The sequence below is a fragment of the Bos indicus genome, chromosome 9, assembly GCF_029378745.1.
Source record: "Bos indicus isolate NIAB-ARS_2022 breed Sahiwal x Tharparkar chromosome 9, NIAB-ARS_B.indTharparkar_mat_pri_1.0, whole genome shotgun sequence".
In the NCBI taxonomy this organism is placed as follows: Eukaryota; Metazoa; Chordata; class Mammalia; order Artiodactyla; family Bovidae; genus Bos; species Bos indicus.
In genome coordinates this window covers 19037665-19064085 of record NC_091768.1, presented here as the reverse complement: position 1 = coordinate 19064085, position 26421 = coordinate 19037665, and the positions used below count along the sequence as shown (strand labels likewise).

General features: G+C 38.8%; 1 long non-coding RNA gene across 2 annotated transcripts in view; it reads right to left on the bottom strand.

Annotated features, from left to right (window-relative positions):
- Positions 1 to 10255: 10255 nt before the first annotated feature.
- Positions 10256 to 26421, bottom strand: part of LOC109563724 (uncharacterized) — a 42916-nt gene continuing 26750 nt past the window's right edge. Inside the window, exons 4-5 of one of the 2 annotated variants that reach the window (XR_011568375.1) lie at positions 14796 to 14852; positions 10256 to 14682 (exon numbers count right to left, since the gene is read on the bottom strand). This is a non-coding gene — a long non-coding RNA (uncharacterized lncRNA). Of the gene's footprint in view, positions 14683 to 14795; positions 14853 to 18903; positions 19705 to 26421 lie in introns of those variants that run through there. The other variant, XR_002181381.2, reaches the window with a different exon arrangement.

Here is a 26421-nt window from a genome sequence, read left to right as displayed (position 1 = left end):
TGACTCTTTACAACTCCGAACATCTTTGCACACCAAGTTGAAAACACAGTCCTGAGCACCTACAAATGATCCTTGCAAAAAGTGTAAATGGCACCATTCCTACCAATGGCCCTCTGCTTTAGGCTTTTCAAAGCCCTACACACTTATAATTCAAATCACGTTTGTAAACATAAAACATTCCTAGGAACAACTGTAAGAATATTTAATACTTTCATGAAGAATGTGTAGTTCCTGTTTAGAAATATCATGAAAACCATCAGTGGAGTAAAGTTACATTCTGGGCTCAGAGACAAAGTTTTTAGATACAATCTCTCATTCTTTGGTGATTAAAAGAAACAGGTGCTCAACAAAAAATTCTCTTTTTCTTTTCTTTCTCAGTTCAATTCATGAACTGATTCTATGGCATTAGGCCTATATTTAAGCTTGGTTTTGTTCTAATTTTTTTGTATTTGAGAACTATTGAGAGACTTACGATAAATACACTAATTCTTTGTTATCAGTCATATTTTAGGAGTACTATGTTAGCCAAATACTCTGGTTCAAAGAGAGTTGACTATTTGCAAAGAATAATAATAATAATTGTATATAGATAGATAGATAGATAGATAGATAGATAGATAGATATGTATGTACTAGGCCTTGACAAACTTGTCCTAATATTGTGGAAATGTTTCAGGAAGGGGGACCCCTTCCAGGGCCCGAAACTGGGCTCTTTTCTAACACTTGGAAATGAATTGTCCAAGGAGACACACGTGCTGACAAAGCAAGAGATTTTATTGAGAAAGGGCACCCGGGTGGAGAGCAGTAGGGTAAGGGAACCCAGGAGAACTGCTCTGCCACATGGTTTGCAGTCTTGGGTTTTATGGTGATGGGATTAGTTTCCGGGTTGTCTTTAGCCAATCATTCTGACTCAGAGTCCTTCCTGGCGGTGCACGCCTTGTTCAGCCAAGATGGATGCCAGCGAGAAGGATTCTGGGAGGTGGTCAGACATGTGCTGTCTCCTTTTGACCTTTCCTGAACTCTAACTCTTCCGGTTGGTGGTGGCTTATTAATTCCGTGTTCCTTACCAGGACATCCTGGTCGTAAAACAACGCATTCAAATTGTTACTATGGTGCCTGGCCAGGGTGGGCGGTTTCAGTCAGTGTGCCTCCCTGACAGAAAGATATTTTACTGAGGAAACTAACATCTAGTCTGGGGTCACAAGGAGCAGCTCATAGATTTTCTGTGCCAGGTACTTTGCTGAGCATTTTGTTGACATTATGAACTTTAATCTTCATAATAAATCTAAGCAAGAACTTACTCTTATTTTACAAATAAAGAAACATGAATTTAGGAATAATTCTTATCCAAAACTGTTAATAAAAGTTGTAGAAAGAGTCTCACCAGAGTCTACCTGGTTCTAAAGTGTATGCTTTTTCTCTTTTATGCGACATCTTGCAATTCTTATTTTTTGAGAAAGGATGTAAGATTGTCAACATGTCAAGTTCAGCAACGTTGTCAGTGTGAATGGTTATACAATGTCCAAGAAAAGCTAATTGACTATACTCTCTTTTACCAAAAAAGTATCAGCATCATTATTATCATTGATAACAAACATTTGCTATTCCCCACAAAAGTCACACAACTTCTTTTAATGATATTGAACTGTGAAAATTCCTCAAACATGGCAAGTCAATAGCCATTTTGGACTTAAAAAATGAGCTCAATAAGAAGAGCAGCAAAAGGAAACAATTCTTAAAGCTTTAATGCAAAGCATTCACTAAAAATGTAATTTATGAAAAAGGCTACTGAATGAACTTCAGGATGAAGTAATGAATGTTAAATTAGGCTTTTTAAATCTCAAAGGAAGTTGCAGAGTAACCACATACCATACTGTTATATTTCAAATTTTCTTCTCTTATGTAGCATTTGTTTTAAGAATAGTCCATTATTCATCTTTAATGGGCATCCAAAATTAAACAAATTGATTTTAAAAGAGGGTTTTAATAAAATACATCCGTTCCTGATACATTTCTGTCTCCAACAGTGTCCTTACAGAGTCCAAGAGCTTAAGAGTAATTTGGGATTGTTTGCAATCATCTATGTGATGGAGTTAGCACAGGGCCAAATAGCTTTTCCTGAATTCGTGTGTAAAAGGCAAATTCACTGTGTGTGACTGAACTTCACTTTATTTGCTGCTAGATGATACACAGCTAGAGCAGGCAGAGGGTCTTTTTCCAAGGCAGACCTTTTTCCAAGGAAGCCACACAGATGGCCAACCTGCACATGAAAAGATGCTCAACGTCGTTAATCATCTGGGAAATGCAAATCAAAAACCACAGTGAGATATGACCTCACACTTGTCAGAATGGCTATTATCAAAACGACTGAAATAACAAGTGTTGGTGAGGCTGCAAACAAATAGAACACTGTGCGCTGTTGGTGGAGTTGTAAATTGGTATGCCCACTGCAGAAACAGTATAGAGGTGCCTCAAAACATAAAAGTAGAATCACTGGACTAATACAATCCAGCAATTCCACTTCTTGGTATTTACCTGAAGAAAACAAAACCACCAGCTCAAGAAGATTCATGCACCCCTATTACACAATAATATTGCAGTATTATTTGTGATAAAGATGTGGAAGCAACCTAAGTGTCTATCTATAGAAGAATGGATAAAGATGTGATACACACAGACAATGGAATATTAGCCATACAAAGAATGAAAGCTTTCCATTTGAGACAACATGGATAGATCTATATGGTATTACGCTAAGAGAAATAAGTCAGAGAAAGACAAACACCGTATGATCTGACTTACATGGTGAATCTAAAAAATAATATAAACAAAAGAAAATGAAAACAAACTTAAAGATATAGAGAACAAACTGGTGGTTGCCACAGGTTGTGGGACTGGGTGAAATATGTGAAGTGAATTAAGAGGTACAAACTTCCAATCAGAAAATATATGTTATGAGATATTATACATGATAAGAAATAGCATCAATGATATTATAATAAAATTGTGTGGGAACAGATGGTTATTAGATTTATCATGGTGATCATTTTGTAATATATTTAAATATTGAATCACTATATATTGTATACCTGAAGCTAACATAATGTTGTAGGTCAACTATATTTCAATTTTTAAATTAAAAAATATCCCAACAAGGTGAATCAAGGAAGAGTGAGTCTTCTAGTAAATGTCCTTTTACCCTTTATAATATGAAATAAAATCCACTTACACAGGTATTTCTAGAAAAGCTCTTGGATTTTACTTATTCATAATTGATATGGGTAGTAGTAGATGTTACTGAGATGATGTTTCAGCCTGTAGAACAAGGAATATATAGGGGCCCAACCTCAGATGAGTCCCCATTAATTACTAAATTCAAACCCAAATCTCAGAATTTATTGCTGAAAGGTGATAGGGAACCTCTCTGAGAGACAATGAAATCAGACCTCCAGAGAGCAATAGAAAATAGCTTTCATCCACTTAGCCAAGAGAGACATTATCAAGTCTTTACCAAACCCATTTTACTTTCTTTCCTCTTGGGCCCCTTAGCAGTTAGGCTGTGGCCATGTGAGTTCTGGCCAGTGGAAATGAAGAGGTAACAGTGGCTAACCTAAACTCTCTGCTACAGATCTTCTTAACAAAGGCAAAGCTCAGTCAAGGAAATCTAGCCTCTGGACAAAGCCAGACCGAGTTGGATTTGTAGGAGAGTATGGAAAAGGGTGTTAGTCTTCAGATAGCTAATTTTCATGACTTCCCATCAACATTGGACTCTTCTCAAAAATTCATTTAAGAGTTGCCATTCCCAGACTTCCCTGGCGGTCCAGTGGTTAAGAATCTGCTGTCAATGCAGGGGACATGGGTTCCCCTGGTCCCATGGCTTCCCTATCCCTGGTCCAGGAAGATCCCAGGTGATGCAGAGCAATTAAGCCGGCTAACCACAACTATTAAGCCTGCGTGCTCTAGAACCCATGCTCTGCAACAAGAGAAGCCACCACAGTGAGAAGCCCAAGCGCTGAAACTAGAGAGGAGCTCCCACTCAATGTAACTAAAGAAAGCCCGCTCACAGCAAGGAAGACCCAGCACAGCCAAAAATAAATAAGTAAATAAGAAGAGGTGCCAGTTCTCTTTGCTTTGCTTCTGCTTCTCCAGTGAGGGCAGCAAAGCTGAATACAGTGTTGGTGAAGGTAAAAAAAGGACTAAAATGAAATCAGAGAAAAGGGACCCTACTTAAAATTGCTGGACTCCTTTGATAGTTCCACCCCTGGAAAAGTACACCCTTCTACATGCTGAAGTCAGATCGCTGGGATCAGCCCTCCCCCAACCACCTTGAGGGGAAGCAAGCTGTGTAGAAGGGCAGCAGAGAAGAAGACTCATGCTCGCTGTTCTGGGGACCACCTGGCTATCACTGAGACACACGCTGGTGACAATCCCCTTCTGTGTACCAACAAATATGAATAGGCTGAACCAGATTTCACCTCCCTAAGAAGAAAACTCTAAAGCCTTTTAAAAGCACCATTTATATACAATTGCAAATATGTTTATTGTGGATCACTTTTAGCTGTTCATTAAACCAAATCCCCCTGGGGCCATTTTATGCCTATGCTTTGGAAATTAGTCCTTGTTACTTTATGTAATTGAAAACAATAAAGCTAAGTGCCTGTTATACTCTTCTGTAATTTGAAACAGGGATGCCCAACCTCCTATCTCCAGGCCCCTTGATGGCCTCAGAGGTAATGAGGGGAATCTGTGCATTATTTTCATGATAGCAGAAAACCTTTCAGAAATGGGAAATTTAACTTAAAGCTGTATGAGCTATCTGTTTTGTCAAGTTTCAGTCTTTTGACTGAGATTACATCAGCCTAGGACAGTAATTTATTGTCTCAGAGAATAACTGATTGATGATTGATTATCTCAGGCTATTTGGAAACCCTGAAGTACAGCCATTTAATGTTTTTGATTAAAATAAATGGGTTAATCACCAATAAAGCTTTCAAATTTTAAGAAATAAGCTCTATGTAGAAAAAATTATCAGTTTAAGCATCTATCCACCAAATGGAAATATTATAATAATCCAAATGTCCATGAATAAATTAAATATGATATAGCTCTACAATGGAATACTATTCAGCCATAAAAAGAATGAAATACTGATATGAACATGATATGATACAACATACTGGTATGATACAACATGAACAAACCTCAAAGAACCATTATGTTTAGTGAAAGAAGCTAGTCACAAAAGACCATATATTGTATGATTCCATTTATCTTGAAATGTGCATTAGACGTAAATCTTTCAAGACAGAAAATAGATTCATGGTTACCTGGGCTGGGGTGGAGGAGAATGAGAAGTGTCTGTTAGTAGATATGAGATTTCTTCTTGAAGTGAAGAAAGATTTTGCTGATGGTTGCACAACTTGGTATAGGATATATTAAATCATTTAATAATACACTTAAATGGGTGAATTTTATGGTGTATAAATTGTATCTCATAAAAGCTATTAACATTTGTCAGAATCATAAATTAAACTCCATAACTTTCCATTTAACTTTACACCAAATTTGTCTGCATTAATGGAATCTTGCAGCCTGAGTGTAAAGTTGGGTTCTTGAGAAAGAATGACAAAAGCAAACAATAGCTGTATGTCTTGCTTTGGGGGAAAAATGCTGGGCCCTCAGCCGTGTCTCCCCACACTCTCAGAACCTCTCCTGCACCCTGTTTCTTACTCTTGGCGAGAGGCTGTGAGACAAGCCTGCGGTTCAGGAACTGCTTGTCCTCACCCAAACAGTGCTCCACCCCCATAAAGGACCCAGGGCTTCGTAAATCTCTTCCACGCAGAGAACAAGGGCCAGGGCCCTTCAACCACACTGAGACCAATCCTCCTCCTTGAAAACTTCTGATTTTCTCCCTGAAGCCAGTTTTATCTGGCACTAGATTTGCACCTGTGAAACTTTTTCGTTTCACCCTTTGAAGCATTTAATAAAGTTCTACCAAAGTCATCAAGATACACGACAGCACTCTCCTAAAGATGTCATAAGTCGATTGTGAAAATTTCAGAAAATATTTGAAACTACAAAGAAAAAAAGATACAGCCATTACCTAATAACAACCTTAAAAAAAAAAAAAACATGTTAGCATGTTTCTCTCTAAAATTATATACATCATTTTCTTTACCTAGTGGAGAGCACACTGTAAATTCATTTTTGTGGATTTAGGAATCATGTAACTAGTCACCTTGTAGGCAGTAACTGCTGAAAAGCCTGGCGTCAAATGTACAAAGCCTTACAACATTCGTGCTATGGACAAAACTCACTCCCAGCTTAATTTTATGCTTTTCTATTCAGATTTCTTCTGTCCTACTTTCCATCTTCTCTTATTTCTATATTTAATCTTGTTTTATTATATGTATTTTTATAAAACATTCTAAAGGCTTTCCAAAATAAATAGTTTTTCCATCATAACTATTTCAAGTGTACTTTTTCAGTAGTGTTAAATATATTCACATTGTAATCTTGCAAAACTGAAACTCTAGACCCATTGAATAACGCCCATTCCCTGCTCTCTCTGTCCTCTGGTGATCACCATTCTACTTTCTGTCTATGAATTTGATTACCCTAGATACTTCATACACTTCCCCGGTGGTTCAGCAGTTAAAAATCTGCCTGCAATGCAGGAGACCAGGGTTTGATCCCTGGGTCAGGAAGATTCCCTGGAAGAGGGCATGGCAACTCACTCCAGTATTCTTGGCTGGGAAATCCCATGGACAGAAGAGCCTGAAAGGCTACAGTCCATAACATCACAAAGAGTTGGACACAACTTAGCACGCACACATGCAAATATCTCTTATAAATGGAATGATACTGTATTTGTCTTTTTTGTGACTGATGCTATTGTAAAGAATTGCTTTCTTAATTCCTTTTCAGATTGTTCATTGTTCATGTATAGAAATGCAACTGATTTTTGTGTCGATTTTTATATCCAAAAACTTTGCTGAATTTGTTCATTGGTCCTAATTTGTTTTGTGTCTGGACTCTAGGTTTTTCTATGCAAAAGATCATGTCATTTGCAAACAGAAATAATTTTTTCTTTCCTGATTTAGATGCAGTAAACATCTTTTAAAATAATAGTTGTTTTCTTGTTTGAGATATAGTTGATCTATCATATTTTATTTGTTTTAGATGTACAATGTAATGATTTGAAACATGTATATACTGTGAAATAATTGCCACAACACAAATTTGGTTAACATCCATCACCTCTCATAAGTACACATTTTTTCTTATAATGAGAACTTTTAAGATCAACTATCTTTATAACAGTTTTCAAGAATACAATACAGTATTGTTAGTCACCATGTTGTAGATTACATCCCTAGAACTTATTTATATAACTGAAAGATTATACCTTGTAACCACCTTCACGCGTCTTCCCAACGCCAGCCTCATGCTTCTGGCAGTCACCTATTTGTTCTCTGTGTCTATTAGGTTGATACAAAAGTAATTGCAGTTTTATATCATGAATTTTAAATCATTATATCTAAGCTCAAAAATATCTTTATTAATCAAAATAGGAACCATTACAACCAACACAGTTTTGCCAACAAGAAATAGCATAAAATCCTGTAGCATAAAAATCCGTTTTTTGGGAATCAGTGAAATCTTGGAAAGCATTTTCTGCCTCCTGCTGGGTGTGGAAGTGTTTTCCCCGCAAAAAGTTGTTGAAATGCTTGAAGAAGTGGTAACTGGTTGGCAAGAGGTCAGGTAAAAATGGTGGATGAGGCAAAACTTCGTAGTCTAATTCGTTCAACTTTAAAAAATATATATATTTATTTTTAATTGATCAATGATTGCTTTACAATATTGGCTTTATTTCTGCCATACATCAACATGAATAGCCGTGTGTGTGTTACTCGCTCAGTCGTGTCCCACTCTTTGTGACCCTGTGGACTGTAGCCGGCCAGGCTCCTCTGTCTGTGGAATTCTCCAGGCAAGAACCCTGGGGTAGGTTGCCATTCCCTTCTGCAGAGGATCTTCCCGACCCCGGGACTGAACCTGGTCTTCCATATTGCAGGCGGCTTTTTCACCATCTGAGCCACCAGGCAAGTGACATAGGTGTACATGTGTCCCCACCCCCTTGGACCTCCCTCCCACCTCCCACCCTTTCCCACCCCTCTAGGTTGTTACAGAGACCCAGTTTCAGTTCCCTAAGTCATGCAACAAATGTCCACTGGCTATCCATTTTACATATGGTAGTGAATATGCTTCCATGCTACTGTCTTCGTTCAACTTTTGAAGAGTTGGTTGTGTGACATGTGGTAGGGCACTGTCATGGAGAATTGGCCCTTTCTGTTGACCATAGCAGCTGTATGTGGTGCAATTTTCGGTGCATCACATTGATTTGTTGAGCATACTTTTCAGAGGTAATGGCTTCACCAGGATTCAGAAAGCAGTTGTGGATCAGACAGGCAGCAGACCACCAAACAGTGACCGTGACTTTTTGGGGGGCAAGTTTGGCTTTGGGAAGTGCTTTGGAGCTTCTTCTTGGTCCAACCACTGAGCTGGTTGTCATCGGTTATCGTATAAAATCCACTTTTCGTTGCTCATCACAGTCCAATCAAGAAATTGTTCGTTATTGTTGCTAGAATAAGAGAAGATGACACTTCAAAACGATGATTTTTTTTTTTATTTGCAGTTGCTCAGGGGGCACCCACTTACCAAGCTTTTTCACCTTTCCAATATGCTTCAAATGCTGAGTGACCATAGAATGGTTGATGTTGAGTTCCTCAGCAACTTCCCACGTAGTTGTAAGAAGACCAGCTTTGAAGATTGCTCTTAATTTGCCGTTGTCAACTTCCAGTGGCAGGTCACTAACACGCCTCACCTTCAAGGCTCTCCTCTCCTTTGCAAAACCTCTTGAACCACCACTGCACTGTACATTCAGTAGCAGTTCCTAGGCCAAATGCATTGTCAGTGTTGCGTGTTGTCTCTGCTGCTTTACGACCCATTTTGAGCTCAAGTAAAAAAATCGCTCAAATTTGCTTTTTGTCTGCCATCATTTTCATAGTCTAAAATAAATATTAATGTAAAATAAGCAGCAAGGAATAAGTCATTAGCAAAAAACATGAAGTGATAAATGTGCATTACAATGATGTATAACATTTATTGAGAACATACTCCAATATCAAATGACAAATTTCAACAATGCAAAAACCACAATTACATTTACACTAACATGAGTTTTTTTTAGATTCCACATATAAGTGAGATCATACAATATTCATCTTTGTCTATCTTATTTCACTTAGCATAATACTGTCTAGATCCATCAATGTTGAAAATTACATGATTTCCCTCTTTTATGACTGTATAATGTTCCATTATTTATATATATCACATTTTATTTATCCATTTATCCATAGATGAACACTTATTTTGTTTCTGTATCTTGGCTATTGTAAATAATACTGCAACGAACTTGCAAATGCAGATATTTTTTCAAGATAGTGATTTCTTTTCCTTCAGATGTACAGCTAGAAGTGGAATTGCTGATCACGTGGTGGTTCTGTTTTTAAGTTTGGGGGAAAATTCATGCCGTTTTCTACAGTTGCTATACCAATTTCCCTTTTCACGAACAGTGCACAATGCTACCTTTCCTCCACATCCTTGCCAGATAAAGGTCTTTATCTTTTTGATAAAGCCTTTCTAACAGGTGTGAGATGCTGTCTCATTGTGGTTTTGATTTGCATTTCCCCGAAGATTATTGCTTTCCCCTTTTCACATACCTATTGGTCATTTTGTATGTCTTCTTTGGGAAAATGTCTATTCAGTTCTTCTGCCCAGCAAATATTAAAAATATTTTGTAACCATTTGTAATGGCCACATATGAGTCTATCATCCAGAACTGCCATAACTGACATGGACATTTCTCATTCCTCTATTGTTGGATATTTAGATTGTTTTAAATTTGTATTATAAAGAACAATATTCCAATGCATATTTTTATGTATAGTTCTTTGGTCATATTTAATATTATTTGCTATGAAAGAGTTTAGACATGGCACCACTGAGTTAAAGATTATGAATATTAAGACTTTTGACACATCTTTTCTCATTTCTAAAAAATTATAACTTAAAAAATATTTTTTCTCTTCTATAATTTCATCATTTTTATTGAAGTATAGTTGAATAACAATGTTGTAAATTAAAAAATAATGAAATAACATTTGAGATACATTATATCTATCTTCTGAAAATTTACATTACATATCATGTTTTAAAATGGTATGAAATATATCACATATGTGGCTTAAAATATACTAATACATGAATTACATTTTTTATAATGTTGAGGTCTTTTTAAGTTCATTTTTAATTGGAGGATAATTGCTTTACAATATTGTGTTAGTATCTACCATACACCAACATGAATCAGCCATAGGTATACACATGTGTCCCCTGTCTCTTGAACCTCCTTCCCACCTCTCCCCACATCCCACCCCTCTAGGCTGTCACAGAGCACTGAATTTGAGCTCATTTCATCTGATGATGGACAGCTAGGGTACTTCCATGCCCTAACTATTATAAACAGTGTTATAATGAACATAGGGATTCATGTGTCTTTTTCAATTTTGGTTTCCTCAGGGTATATGCCCGGTAATGGGATTGTTGGATCATATAGTAGTTTTATTCCTAGTTTTTCAAGGAATCTCCACACAGTTCCATAGTGACTATATCAATTTACACTCCCACCAACCGTGCAAGGGTTCCCTTTTCTCCACATCCTCTCCAGCCCTTATTGTTTGTAGAATTTTTGATGATGGCCACTCTGAACAATGTGAGATGATATTTCATTGTATTTTAAATTTATATTTCTCTAAGAATGGGCAATGTTGCGCATCTTTTCATGTGTTTATTAGCCATTCATATGCCTTCTTTGGAGAAATGTCTGTTTAGGTCTTCTGCCCACTTTTTGGTTGGGTTATTTTTCTGATATTGAGCTGCATGAGCTGCTTGTATATTTTAGCAATTAATCTTTTGTCAGTTGTTTTATTTGCTATTATTTTCTCCCACTCTGAGGGCTGTCTTTTTACCTTATTTATAGGTTTCTTGTCTGTGCAGAAGTTTTTAAGTTTATTTAGGTCTCATTAGCTTAGTTTTGTTTTTATTTCCATTATTCCATCAGGAGATGGGTCCAAGAGGCTCTTGCCGTGATTTATGTCAAGGAGTGTGCTGCCTATGTTTTCCTCTAGGAGCTTTATAGTTTCCTGCATTGCATTTAAGTCTTTAATCCATTTTGAGTTTATTTTTGTGCATGGTATTAGAAGGTGTTCCAATTTCATTCCTTCACATGTAGCTGTCCGGTTTTCCTAGGACCACTTATTGAAGAGGCGGTCTTTTCTCCATTGTAAATTCTTCCCTCCTTTGTCAAAGATAAGGTGCCCATAAGTGCATGGGTTTATCTCTGGGCTTTATATCTTGTTCTGTTGCTCTATATTCCTGTTTTTGTGCCACTACCATACTGTCTTGATGACTTGTAGCTTTGTAGTACAGTCTGAAGTCAGGTTAATTCCTCCAGCTCCATTTTTCTTTCTCAAGATTGCTTTGGCTGTTCAGGGTCTTTTGATTTTCTATGCAAATTGTGAAATGTTTTGCTCTAGCGCTGGGAAAAATACCATTGGTAGTTTGATAGGGATTGCATTGAACCGGTAGATTGCTTTGGGTAGTATAGTCATTTTCACAATATTGATTCTTCCCATCCAAGAACATGGTATATCTCTCCATCTGTTTGTGTGGCCTTTGACTTCTTTTATCAGTGTCTTATAGTTTTCTGCATACAGGTCTTTTGCCTCTTTAGGTAGGTTTATATCTAGGTATTTTATTCTTTTTGTTGCAATGGTGAATGAGACTTAATTTTTAATCACCTTAATTTTTATTTCTGATTTTTCATTGTTACTGCATAGGAATGCAAGTGATTTCTGCATATTATTTTTATATCCTATGACTTTACTATATTCATAGATTCAGTTCAGTTCTTTCACTCACTGTGTATAATACCATGTCATTTGCAAACAGTGAGAGTTTTACTTCTTTTCCAATCTGGATTCCCTTTATTCCTTTTCTTCTCTGATTGTTGTGGCTAGGACTTCCAAAACTATGTTGAATAATAGTGCTGAGAGTGGGCACTCTTGTCTTATTCCTGATCTTAGACGAAATGCTTTCAGTTTTTCATCACTGAGAATGTTCGCTATGGGTTTGTTATATAAGTCCTCTATTATGTTGAGGTATGATCCTTCCTCAGGATTGATTGAGATTATCATATGGTTTTTATCTTTCAGTTTGTTAGTATGGTGTATCACATTGATTGATTTATGTATATTGAAGAATCCTTGTATCCTTGTTTCCCTGAGATAAAGCCCACTTAATCACAATGTGTGATGTTTTTAATGTGTTGTTGGATTCTGTTTTCTAGAATTTTGTTGAGTATTTTTGCATCTATGTTCATCAGTGATGTTGGTCTATAATTTTCTCTCTCTCTCTCTCTTTTTTTTTTTTTTGGCAGCATCTTTGTCTGGTTTTGGTATCAGGGTGATAGTGCCCTCATAGAATGTGTTCTTAAGTCTTCCTTCCTCTGCAATTTTATGAAAGAGTTTTCAAGCAGTGTAGGTGTTAGCTCTTCTCTAAACTTTTGGTAAAATTCACCTGTGGAGCCATCTAGCCCTGGGCTTTTGTTTGTTTAATGTTGAGCTCTTTTGTTGACTTTTACATTCCTTTCCAAATCCAGCCCATCCTTGTTGGGGTACCAGACAGCCAGTACTGCAAGTTGGGTTCCAAGGGGTCAGATAGGGGTGGAGTAGCTTCAACGGCACCCAACTCCAGTACTCTTGCCTGGAAGATCCCATGGACGGAGGAGCCTGGTAGGCTCCAGTCCATGGGGTCACTAAGAGTCGGGCACGACTGAGCAACTTCACTTTCACTTTTCACTTTCGTGAATTGGAGAAAGAAATGGCAACCCACTCCAGTATTCTTGCCTGGAGAATCCCAGGGACAGAGGAGCCTAGTGGGCTGCTGTCTATGGGGTCGCACAGAGTTTGACATGACTGAAGTGACTTAGCAGCAGCAGCAGCAGCAGCTTCCTCTACTTGTACCAGGTAGGAAGCAACCATGGAGTTGGTTTTAAACAAAGGTCTAGGGGGCAAAGGCAAGGCAGAGAGTGATTTTTCTGAGGAAATGTAGAACTAGCCTGAAAGGCCTGAGGTAATTTGGATTTAAAATGCATAGCTGTGGCTTCAATAAGGCTGGTATAGCAGCTGGGGGGCGATTGGAGAGAGGGGATATTTGGGGTTGTCACAATGATTGGGAGCGTAGTGCTGGCATTTAGCGGGTAAGGGCAGGAAAGACTAGAGGTATCACATGGCTTGAGACTATTCTCTCAAAGTAATTTTTCAGACCCTAATGTCAGTAACTCTCCCAGTGACACACACTGGGCTAGTTTTGTGTTGATATGTCTAAACTCCAAGGGCCACTCTGTATTCTGTTCCTTTTGCCATTAAGGATCATAAAATCATAAAGTAGCTCTTTACTGTACAGTGGAAATGAACACATTGTAAATCAATTATATTCCAATAGATTTTTAAAAATGTACATTTCAATGATGATGGGTTGAGAATAAAAGGAGAAAATTTATATTTATTAAAAACCTATTATGTACTGCATAATTTTATTAGTTTCCTATGGTTGCTGTGACAGACTACCCTAAATTAGGTGGCTTAGAATAACAGACCTCTCTCACAGTTATGGAGGTCAGACCTCTGAAATCAGGGTGCCAGCTTTTGGAGGAGCTGTATTCCTGCCACAAGCTCTAGGGGAGGATGCGGCCCCTGCTCTTCCAGCGTCTGGCAGCTGCCAGCTTCCCTTGACTTGGGCTCCTTTCCTCCAGTCTCTGACCCCAGTGGCTTCCTCCTCTTCTCTCATCTCACTCTTTTATAAGGACACTCGTCATTGGATTTTGGATCCACCTGTCCAAGCCAGAATGACCTTCTAATCTCAAAGTCCTTAGCTAAATGTCAAAGGCCCTTTTCTCAAACATTTACAGACTTTGAGGATTAGAATGTGGCCATCTATGGGGCTTCCCAGGTGGCTCAGTGGTTAAGAATCCACTTGTTAATGCAGGAGACACAGGAGCCATGGGTTCGGTCCCTGGGTTAGGAAGATCCCCTGGAGGAAGAAATGGCCACCCACTCCAGTATTCTTGCCTGGAAAATTCCATGGGCAGAAGAGCCTGGCAGGCTGCAGGTCAAGGAGTTGCAGAGTCAGACATGACTGCGCGCCTGAGCATGTGTGCAGGCACACACACGTGGATATCTTTGTGGAGTGGTGAGGCATCTTTCAGCCACTACACTTTATTCCAGAATTGCGTTAAATTTTCCAGCAGTCTTGTGATGGGGGGACATCATTAGCTCTTGCTGATAAATGAATAAGATGAAATTAAGAAAGAATAAATACTTGGCGTAGGTGTCCTGGTGCCTTCCAGAGCCGAGATTCACCCTGAAGCTCCTGCCACCTGGATGCATTGTTGATAGGCTCCGCCTGGTGCCTGGTCAGTTACAGGGCGCTGTCCTTACTAATGCAAAAGTAGCAGCCGTGTTCACAGGTGACCCTGTACACTCCACTGATCTTGCCCTAAAAGAAGTAAAAGTTCTCTACTAAAAGAGCATTCCACTTAATATAAGAATAAAACACAGTCGAGCAATTAAATGTATTCTAGAACAATTCCAAATAGGTATCCGACTAACCTAAATTTAGACATTCATGCCATGTTCCAAAAGTGCCTTTTTCCATTTTCTTATCCCCTGAAAAGAAAAAGACACATTTCTTCAGCCCAGTTTAATTTATCCTTTCAACATTTGTTGAGTACCTACTATAATTTATGGTCTAACCTCCCATGAAATCCTTCTTCCCCTATTATGGACATTTTAATTTTAGTGTAAGAATACATTTGAACTCACATGAAAAAAGGTATAAAGATATTCTGGCAGTTTCTACATCCTGAATTATTTTTTAATCTACTTTATGGAGTATTAACTTTTTGTTTTACTCTTTTCCTTTGCTTAAATTTAGGATGTTTTAAATAGCGTTAAGATTTTACATAACTGCAACTGGTTAGTTCTAAAAATTGTTTTTCTTTAAATAAAGCTTATTTTTACAATTTAGATTTAGGAGAGGTTTGTAACGGGTTCAGGGTTCACATTCAAATCAGGTCCATCAAAGCAATTATAAAATAAAGAGAATATCATGATGTTTTCAAAGATAGCTTGTCCTTCTATCAAGGATGAGTTTTTCGACAGATATACATTCCAATGCCTCAGGATTGAAACATCTTACATATTCAAAAAATTGTAATTTAGAACCATAGCACCTTTTAGGGAAGGGATAGATTTCTTGAAAGGCTTGTGTGTTTAAGGAAATAACATATTTAATGAACGCACACACAGAAATAACATCTGTTATCACTGATTAGGGAAATTTAGTGGAACTGCAAAAATTGAAATGACATTAATTTGTCCACACTGGAGAGGATCTGCAGAAGAGACCCGTGTTTAGATGCTTTAAAATGTAAATAGTGCCCATCAGGGAGCATAGCCTTACTTCACATAATGGGTTTTCAGATAAACAAGTAGGGGGAGTTTGCACTAATTCTATAGGGGCATAATTAAAAATAATTAGAAAACAAACCCTACATATTTTATAAAATGACTTCAAGAAAAGAGATTTTGCATTTTCAGAGTGTGGTAAGCATGTAGCACAGGCTTGGGGTCTGAGGTCCCCAGTGACACAAGCTTCCTTCCTTGTGCAAACCTGCCAATACACTTTTCAAAAAAGAAAAGAAGAAAACATTTACAAAGGATAGTCTCCAGGGGTGAGAAGGTATGCCTTTAATGATTCAGACCTTGGCAACCATCAATAAGTATGCTAGTGAAAGGCAACAAAGAGTATAATACATATATTGCAAATCCAGGAGAATACTACTGTAGATAGACAGATGGATGGACAGATAGATAACTCGTGGTGAAATGAAAAAGTAGGCAGAATGACCACTGCTCTAGGTTTTGCTATCACGACAAATAATAGCCAAATCTCAGTGCAACTGCAACTATTCATTTCTTGTTCACATTACATGAGGGCTGTAGGTCCACTGGACTTGTGCTGAATTTGGCTGCACCCTATGCGTCTTATTCTGGGGCCTAAGTAGAAAGAGCAGCTGCTATCTGGGGCTTGCAGTACTCATAGTGGAGGGCAGAAGTTGAGAGGTAGAGCCGAACCACACTAGAGCGTCATAATTTTCTGCTAAAACATAGTGCGTTTCTCCTTTGCTCATCTTCTGTTGGCCAAAGCAAGTCCGAAGTGCAAGACTTTGCAAACTTTGAGAAAGTTTGTTGCATTACAAGGAAGTGTGGCTAAAGTGGAAAGGAATGAAAAGTTGTGAACAAATAAATATTTATCACACCTAACATGTAGAAAACAGCACAATAATATGACCAATACATTTATTTTAAAGAAAACATTATGATTATTAAACACTTAGGGAATTCCAACAGAAAACTCCAGTCAGTGGTGGACTCAAGTTTTAAATACATGCAATTTTTGTGATCCTCTTTAGAAAATGTGATCAAATACTCCTATTTCAAAACTAGAGACCCTGAAGTTTAATTATCTTCATGATAAATTCAATTTTGCCTTCAGAATATATGTTAGAAAAACTCTGATTCTATTCATCAGTAAAATTGTAGCAAAATATATATTGCTGTTGTTCAATTGCTCATTCATGTCTGACATTTTGCAACCCCATGGACTGCAGCCCCACAGGTTTCCCTGTCCTTCACTGTCTCCTGGGATGTACTAAAACTTGCATCATCCACTTTAAAACTTTTATTGGCACCAATTCTTTAAAGATAAAATACTCTAGTTTTTAATAGGCAAATGGTCATTTATTAATTTGGATTTAATGTAATAAAATAATCTCTGTCTTCCTGAGGCCATAGAGGTCACAGACTTAAGGGAAGAATTCCCTAGAGGACTGCATCTGAAGAAAACGATTTTTGTTCATTCAAGGAATCCAATTGGTTGTCATTGTTAAATATATTATGACCCATGATGACCCCGGAAGATAGCTAATGTGAAGACCCAAGATTTTTACTAAAATTAATTGGTCTTTTTTTAGCCTACACAAAAAGTAATTTATTTCTTATAAATTTTCTGCACTCCCCAATATTGTTGAGAATAATGAAGGAATGGTATGATTTTCAAGCCAGGTAAGTTAAAACTGAACAATAAGAAGAGAATAAGGCTGACACATATTGAAATGTATGGTGGTAATCCCAGATCCATCAGTAGGTTAAGACCTAAGGATAATGTGAAAGATGGAGGTTAGAAAGAACACCTCCCAAGTCTGCATCACTCTACTCTTCACTGGGGGTGGTAGGCAATGTCCCCCCTCAGTGTCCAAATCTTCAGAACCTGTGAATATGTTAGGGACCTTGCAAATATGGTTCGGATTACAGACCTGAAATAGAGGAAATTATCCTCCAGACAGTTGGATGGCATCACCAACTCGATGGACATGAGTTTGAGTAAGCTCTGAGAGTTGGTGATGGACAGGGAAGCCTAGTGCGCTGCAGCCCATGAGGTTGCAAAAAGTCAGACACGACTGAGCGACTGAACTGAACTGATCAAGATGACACGCTTAGTCACTCATTTGTGTCTGACTCTGTGATTCCATGGACTATAGAGTCTGCCAGGCTCCTCTGTCCATGAAATTCTCCAGGCAAGAATACTGGAGTGGGTAGCCATTCCCTTCTCCAGGGGATCTTCCTGACCCAGGGATCAAAACCAGGGCTCCTGCATTGCAGGGGGTCTCCTGCATTGCAGGTGGATTCTTTACCCACTAAGCCACCAGGGAAGCCCAGGGAATATCCAGATGGGCCTCATCTAATGACAGAACTCCTTCAAAGCAGAAACCCTTTTCCAGCTGTGCTAGGAGAAAGAGATGTGATGACCAGAGGGTCAGTAAGACTTGGGAGAGAGACTCAACCTGCAGCGCTGACCTCTAAAAGCAAACACAGCCTTGCTGACACGTTGATTTTAGTCCAGCGAGATTCTTACCAGACTTCTGACCTACAGAAGGTCAAAAGTCCCATAAATGTACAGTAAGTGTGTTTCTTTAAGCCACAGATTTTGTTGCAATTTGTTACTGTAGCCGTAAAACACAAAAACACTTGGTGAAGCAGGGAAGTGACACACGCAGATGGTGCCCTCCATTTCCTGGTGTGAATGCTCCAGAGAGCTCAAATCCCCCAAATCTTAGCTCCCAGGTTTCTGGGTTCTCCCAAGTACATACGCCACCACTCTGCTATGGACCACCACTCAGGCGTGTTTTCCAAGCCAGAAATCTCTTCTGGTTTATCTCCTCCAGTTTCCTTAGTTTGTGTTTGGGAAGTGACATTTCAGATCCTCTTAGTCTGATTATTCTGTGTGAGACAAAGTGGGAAAATACACTTTGGCAACCCCGTGGGTCACATTCTTCAGTGTGATCAAGCTGTTTGTAGTGGATCAGGGCAATGTTTGGGAAGGACATTCATTTTCCATTGGTACAGTGTTTGACAATTTGGATTGTTCATGCTGCTGAAACAGAGAGCAGAGAACGTTAAGTGCTTCTGTGGTCCAGGAAATACTTGAACTGTTTGATGGCATTCTGATTAAATCCACTGAAACTTTGAGGCAACGCATGTCTGTATTCTTTTTGTTTGCTTTCTGCTGGACATACTTCTGTGCAAAGCAAGTTATCTGTCTCACTCCAAAGGGGATACACAGGAAAAAACCTTAGCGGAAACTTTCCTAATTTGGGAGAATTAGGAAAAAATATAGAATAGATGCAAAGGTAAAGAATGGGCTGATTCTGAAGCATTGTTTAAAATAGTTTGAATGAAAATGGTCATTGACTGGAGGTAAAAAAAACAGTCACACATAAGCTATAATGAATGGTTTACTTTGCACACAAAATAGGCTGAAAAAAGGATTCAAGCAGCAGTGAAGGTGTGTTAAATAAATGGGCTAACTCTATTGAGAAACAAGTGAATTCCTCCTGGAGAAAGACACTGAAATAATAAAGCCATTTGCCAAATAATGAACCAGAATGATGAGCTTTGTAGTCATTGGCATTATACAGTTGCTATGTAATATTTTAATATACCTTAATACATACTCGTTTTCAACATCAAAGGATTTAATAATGCTGAAAGAAGTGTTCAGCATCCTCACAGAGCTTAATTTCTGGATTTCAGCTGTGCATCACTGAACAAACAGAATGTAATATTAATGGAGCTCTGCTTTGCCCAGAATATTGACTATTTATAATATTACATTCATTAAAAAGAAGCACCAGTTTACTGATACAATTTAAATACTAGTGGTTGGAAAAAGAGAAGGTTATTTGTGTTCCTAAATTAGAGACATTTATTCATGCCAACTTTCTTTCCACTATAATGGAAGTGGGAGCGACAAGAATATGTTGTGTATTTCCCCTGGAGAAACACTAAGTGTAACACAGAGCTCTGGACTTGGTGCCGGGACACCTGGGTTTCAGTCCCTGTTGCTCTGGTTCTGGCACTGACAACACTTGGATGCCTCCTAGAGCAGGTTCTGTACCTGAAAAACAGAGATAATGTTACCTGTTTTTGTCTGATTCACAAAATGAGGTAACATGATATACTGCAAGGTAAAAGTGCTTTGCAAATTTTAAAGGGTCCTATCCATTAGGGTCCTTACATTAGGCTAAAAAATATATAAAAAATAGTATTTAAATCATTGAAATACCAATTCAGCATAAATATAAATTGTTATAACACTTGGTAGAGTTTTTTAAATATTTAATTTTATGATAGTTTCATGATTCTGGCCTTACCATCAACTTAGGCTGTGTTCATTTGTAGTGATGTTAACTATACAAGAATATCTGGAAAATAAATATTGTCTTCTCCGTAGTTTTGCCTAGAGTTAGGCTTTTCCCTTTGTTTTGAGTTCTCTTATATTGGTTGTTGACAGTCAAATCGTATATCCATAAAGGTGTAAGAATAAATGCTAAATTCATTGATTTACTGACCCAGGAAAATTGATCATATATTATGTGCCTAGCACTGTACAAGGTACTATTTAGTAAACTCGCAAAATGAGCAGTTTTTTTTTTTTCCTCTTCTAAATTGACTCACTCTTTGTCTGAATTAATCAAATCAACCAGTAGGTTTTGGGTTTCCTGTAGACACAGCTTAAATGTCACTTTCTTTCTTCAAACTGCTATTTTGAGAACTGGTGATGTGTAGGTGGAAAACACTTTACTATTTAGAAATAGAGTACTATACAGTAAGTCTTATTAGACTGTATAGACTTACAAACAAGTTTTTTTCACTTTGTAGGTTTCATTTAACTTTTTATTATGGAACATTTTAAATGTGCATAAGCATATGATGCAAGAAATCCTCATATACCTAACCAAGGTTCAACAATTAATGATTCATCATCAATCTTGGTTCACTTCTACCCTCATTCAACCCTTCCCTACCCCATATCATTCTGGATCAAACATCAGTGATCATGTAATTTAATCCTTATATTTTTCAGTATATATTTCTAAAAGATAAGGATTCACACCCCCTACCCCAAAATAACCACTATAGCATTAGTAGTAGTGTTGCTCATTCATGTCTGACTCTCTGCGACCCCACAGATTGTACCTTGCCAGGCTCCTCTGTCCATGGGATTCTCCAGGCAAGAATGCTGGAGTAGGTAGCCATTCCCTTCTCTAGAGGATCTTCCCCGACCCAGGAATCAAATCTGGGTCTCCTGTATTGCAAGCAGGTTCTTTTACCATATTAGCTACAGGGAAGTCCCTGCTGCTGCTGCTGCTAAGTCGCTTCAGTCGTGTCCGACTCTGTGCGACCCCATAGACTGCAGCCCACCAGGCTCCCCCGTCCCTGGGATCCTCCAGGCAAGAACACTGGAGTGGGTTGCCATTTCCTTCTCCAATGCATGAAAGTGAAAAGTGAAAGTGAAAATTGAAAGTGAAGTCGCTCAGTCGAGTCCGACTCCCAGTGACCCCATGGACTGCAGCCTACCAGGCTCCTCTGTCTGTGGGATTTTCCAGGCAAGAGTACTGGAGTGGGGTGCCATTGCCTTCTCCAAGGGAAGTCCCTACTAGTGCATTATTACAGCCAAAATAAAATGAACAAAACTCCTTAATAGTATCAAACATTCAGTGTGTATTCCAATTTCAACTATTTTTTAATATTATGATTTTTGCAGTTTGTTTCATTTAGTATTCAAATAAGGGCCACACATTGCAATTTGTCGAAATGCCTCTTAATTCTATTTTAATCTTCAACTCTCTCTTTTTTCTCCCCCTTGCAAATTTGTTTGCAAGAAATAATTTGAATAACTGGGTCATTTGTCCCATGGTCTTTCCTACAGCCTAGATATTACTGAGTGCAATCTGTTGTATAGTTTAATTTGTTTTTCAGTCTTATGTGTTTCCTGAATATTAGTAGTTAAAAATATATCTGCATGTAACATCTTTTTTTTTAATAAACTTTTTATTTTAGAATAGTTTGGTATACAGAAAAATGTGAAGACAGTACAAAAAGTTCACACCCAGTTTCCCCTATGATTAACATCTGAAATTAGCATGATACATTTGTTGTAATTAATAAACAAATATTGATACACTATGATTATCTAAAATCCATGCTTTATTCAGATGCTCTTAGTGCTTGTCTAATGTCCTTTCTCTGTTCCAGGACCCCATTTAGAAAACCGTGTTGCATTGAGCTGTCGTATCTCCTTGGCCGCCTCTTGACTATGACAGTTCATCAGACCTTCCTTGTTTTTGATGACCTTAACAGTGTTGAGGAGTACTAGGGAGGCGTTCTGTAAAATGTCCCCTAATTGGGATGTCTCATTAAACTGGGATTTAAGAGTTTTGGGGAGGAAGAGTACAGAAGTAAAGTGCCATTTTCATCAAAGGTGCATCCTATACACATGTTTTATCACTGTTGATAATAACCTTGGTCACCTGGCTGAGGCTGTGTTTTTCAGGCTTCTCCATTATAAACCTACTCTTGTTATCCCCTCTTTCCCTATAGTACCCTTGCGAAGGAACGCTGTTTCTGAAGCCCCTATTCACAGTGGAGATTTAGTCTGCATCTTTTTTAGGTGGAGTAACTACATATATTATTTAAAATCCTTCTTAATTTTTCTATTTATTGAATATATAATCATTTAATCATGTGTTTATATCAGTATGGACTCATGGTTATTTATTTTATACTTTCGGTTATAATCCAAAACTATGTTGTTTACTTTGTTGCTCAAAATATTCCAGCTTTGGTCTTCAGGTGGTTTATTTGTCAGACCCCCGCCATTGTGTGTTGGAGGGAGGAGGCAGGGTGTATGTTTTAAATACTTCCTCACTTTCTGGTACACAAGATACCCCAAGCTCATTAGGAATATTCCCTGCCTCCATCCTGCTGCTGCTGCTGCTGCTAAGTTGCTTCAGTGGGTTGCCATTTCCTCCTCCAGTGGACCATGTTTTGTCAGAACACTTCACTATGAGCTGTCCATCCTGAGTGGCCCTGCACAGCATAGCTCATAGCTTAATTGAGTTACACCAGACTCTTCGCCATGATGGAGCTGTGATCCATGCAGGGGATTGCTGCTGCTGCTGCTAAGTTGCTTCAGTCGTGTCCGACTCTGTGCGACCCCATAGACGGCAGCTCACCAGGCTCCGCCATCCCTGGGATTCTCCAGGCAAGAACACTGGAGTGAGTTGCCATTTCCTTCTCCAATGCATGAAAGTGAAAAGTGAAAGTGAAGTCATTCAGTCTTGTCCGACCCTCAGCGACCCCATGGACTGCAGCCTAACCAGGCTCCTCCATCCATGGGATTTTCCAGGCAAGAGTACTGGAGTGGGGTGCCATTGCCTTCTCCTGCCTCCATCCTAGAATCAGTCATTTCTCCAAGGAGCCCTGGTTTCTTCTATTGGAAAATTAAAGATCTGGGCACCAAGTTTAAAAAAATATTTTAAAACCATTCTTTTGCTTCCATTTAGTTGGTTTTGAAAACTTTGGATTATTTTTGTTACAGTTTTATTGTAAGTTTTTGATACTTTATAGTTCAATTTTGGAGAAGGCAATGGCACCCCACTCCAGTACTCTTGCCTAGAAAATCCCTTGGACGGAGGGCCTGGTGGGCTGCAGTCCATGGGGTCTCGAAGAGTCGGACACGACTGAGTGACTTCACTTTCACTTTTCACTTTCATGCATTGGAGAAGGAAATGGCTACCCACTCCAGTGTTCTTGCCTGGAGAATCCCAGGGACGGGGGAGCCTTGTGGGCTGCCGTCTATGGGGTCGCACAGAGTCAGACATGACTGAAGCGACTTAGCAGCAGTTCCAATTTGCAAAAGTCATTTTTAGTCGAAAATTTCTGCCTATATTGAATATGGAGCCTTTTATTTTAAGCAAGTAATTTGCATGGTTTTGTTTCTATGTATGTGTTTATTAAACTCAGAGTCTGAAAACATTAATTTTTCTACATTGTGCCCATTCAATCAGTTTGAGTGGCTATTTCGTTAAGTGATGCTAAGTGTATGGGACCTTTGACTGTTTTAAAAAAAATTTTTAGTGAATCAACTAAATATTTTGACATCTTATAATTACAAAGTATCTAAAGAAAGTAGATAAATAAGCAAATATCATAAGGAGTGATTATGTTTAGCTCTGTGAAAATCATCCAGTTAAAAATTCATGAATGTTTAACTTCTATGGTAGACTTTTCTGCATAACTAGGTAAATCAGTAGCAAAAATTTTCACTGTAAAATTTATGAAATGCTTCTTAAGAAAATAAACTGTGGACATTTTTGTACCTTATACCAGAAGAATAAAAGAAAACATTGTCAAGGAATGTCATTTCTATACAAAATATACTAGCTACATTTTTTTCATTTATTGGTTAGAGGTCTCTTTATATAATTTATTTTTTAAAGCTAGGCTTATAAAAGTTATCAGGATTCCAAAGGCAGGCTACCCTAGCAAAAATCTTACCAACTATCTACAGGAGGCAAGTCTCCTCTGTAAAATGAGTTGTAGAGATAAATTGGTTCATATAGATAAAGTGAAAGTGTTAGTAATTCAGTCGCGTCCAGCTCTTTGCAATCCCATGGACTATAGCCTGCCAGGCCCCAGAATTCTCCAGGCAAGAATACCAGAGTGGGTAGCCATTCCCTTCTCTAGAGGATCTTCCCAACCCAGGGATTGAACCCACTGTCTCCTGCATTGCAGGCAGATTCTTCACTGTCTGGGCCACCAGAGAAGCCTCATACATGGAAAGTACTTAACATATACATCTACAAGTATGTGTGATATATGGTATATCTACACAATAGGCATACATGTGTTTTAAATATTTACATATGTGTGCTGTGCATGCTAAGTGCTTCAGTCATGTTCAACTCTCTGTGAAACTATGGACTGTAGCCCACAGGGCTCCTCTGTCCATGGGGTTTTCCAGGCAAGAATACTGGAGTGGGTTGTATGCCCTCCTCCAGGGGATCTTCCCAACCCAGGTATCCAACCTGCACATCTTCTGTCTCCTGCATTGCCAGGTATGTTCTTTACCAGTAGCTCCACCCAGGAAGCCCCATACATATATGTGTGTGTGTGTGCGTATACACAATATGTAAATCCTAGCCCTGGTGGCTCAGACGGCAAAGAATCCTCCTGTAATGCGGAAGACCTGGGTTTGATCCCTGGGTTGGGAAGATCCCCTGGAGTAGGGCATGGCAACCCACTGCAGTATTCTTGCCTGGAGAATCCCTGGACAGAGGAGCATGACGGGCTATAGTCCATGGGGTCACCAAGAGTTAGACATGACTGAGCAACAAAGCACAGCACAGCCCATCCAAATGTTCAATAACAGTAATCCTGTAGTTAATATGCTTTCTCTAAATCAATATTGTAAGGGTATTGTTGAGTTTTTCTCTTTTGCATTTCTTAGTGTGTGACCTTTGCTCATTCTGCCCAAGGCATTAGGGTTATGTTATATCTGGAATGCAAAAATAGAGGCTTTCAATTTACAGCTTTTCATATCCAAAGCAGGAATGCAAAGCAGGGGTTTTGAATCTGCAGGAAGAAAATAATCCTAAAATCCAGGTTTTGTCAAAAGACTCTGCAAGTTTCCAAATTGTTTTAGCTCCATGTTGACTTTGTCCATGGCAATTATCAAATGCCTGGGATAGACAGGATTCAGGACAAGACTTAAGGGAAGACCTCATAGTTTGCCAGCCACAGAGAATTCAGACTATCTCTTTTGTCCTGGGGAAGATTTGCAGCAAGAGGAGAGAGACAGAGATGACAAGACAGACCCACTCCCAACCATCACTTTGCAGGCAGAAGCTGCTCCAGAAGGGAAGGTGCTTTAAAGATGCTAAAGACCCTTAGAAGCAGAAGGCCTTTGCTTTGCTCCCTCTGCGGAACTCTGGGAGAAGACATGGGATGACAGTGGCACCCACATCAGTGTCTGGTGTAAAGAAGTTATCTAGACCTTTTGGGTCTGGACTCACGGCTCCTCTGGCCTGCGTGTGGCCTGGGCTGTGTGTGGCGAGCAAGGGATCCAGGAGTGAGTGTGTGTCCTGGTGGGGAAAACAGAGACCCAGAAAGGCCCAGTGTAAAATAGATAACCAAGGGAAATTTGTTGTATAACTCAGGCAACTCAAACCTGGCTCTGTAGCAATCTAGGTGGGTGTGAAGGGGTGGGAGGTGGGAGGGAGGTATGAGATGGAGGGGACATACATACACCTATGACTGACTCATGTTGATGTATGGCAGAAATGAACACAATATTGTAAAGCAATTGTCTTTCAATTAAAAATAAATAAATTTATAGAAAACGCACAATAACGGGGTGGTATGGGAGCATAAAGAAAGGACATGGGGGGTGCATTTTTTACCCTGACCCTGCCAGCATGTGTCTTGCTGATCAAACATTTCCTTAATACATATTCATGGAGGGCCTGCAATGTGGGAGGTTGTCCTGGAGAACATAGAAATGAATGGAGGGGGAGATGTTGCCAGAGGGGCTTCTTGGTAAAAGCAATATCTAAATTGAGACCATCACTTCATGGCAAATAGATGGGGAAACAGTGGAAAGTGACAGATATTTTTTTGGGCTCCAAAATCACTGCAGATGGTGACTGCAGCCAAGAAATTAATAGACGCTTATTCCTTGGAAGGAAAGTTATGACCAACCTAGACAGCATATTAAAAAGAAGAGACATTACTTTGCCAACAAAGGTCCGTCTAGTCAAGGCTATGGTTT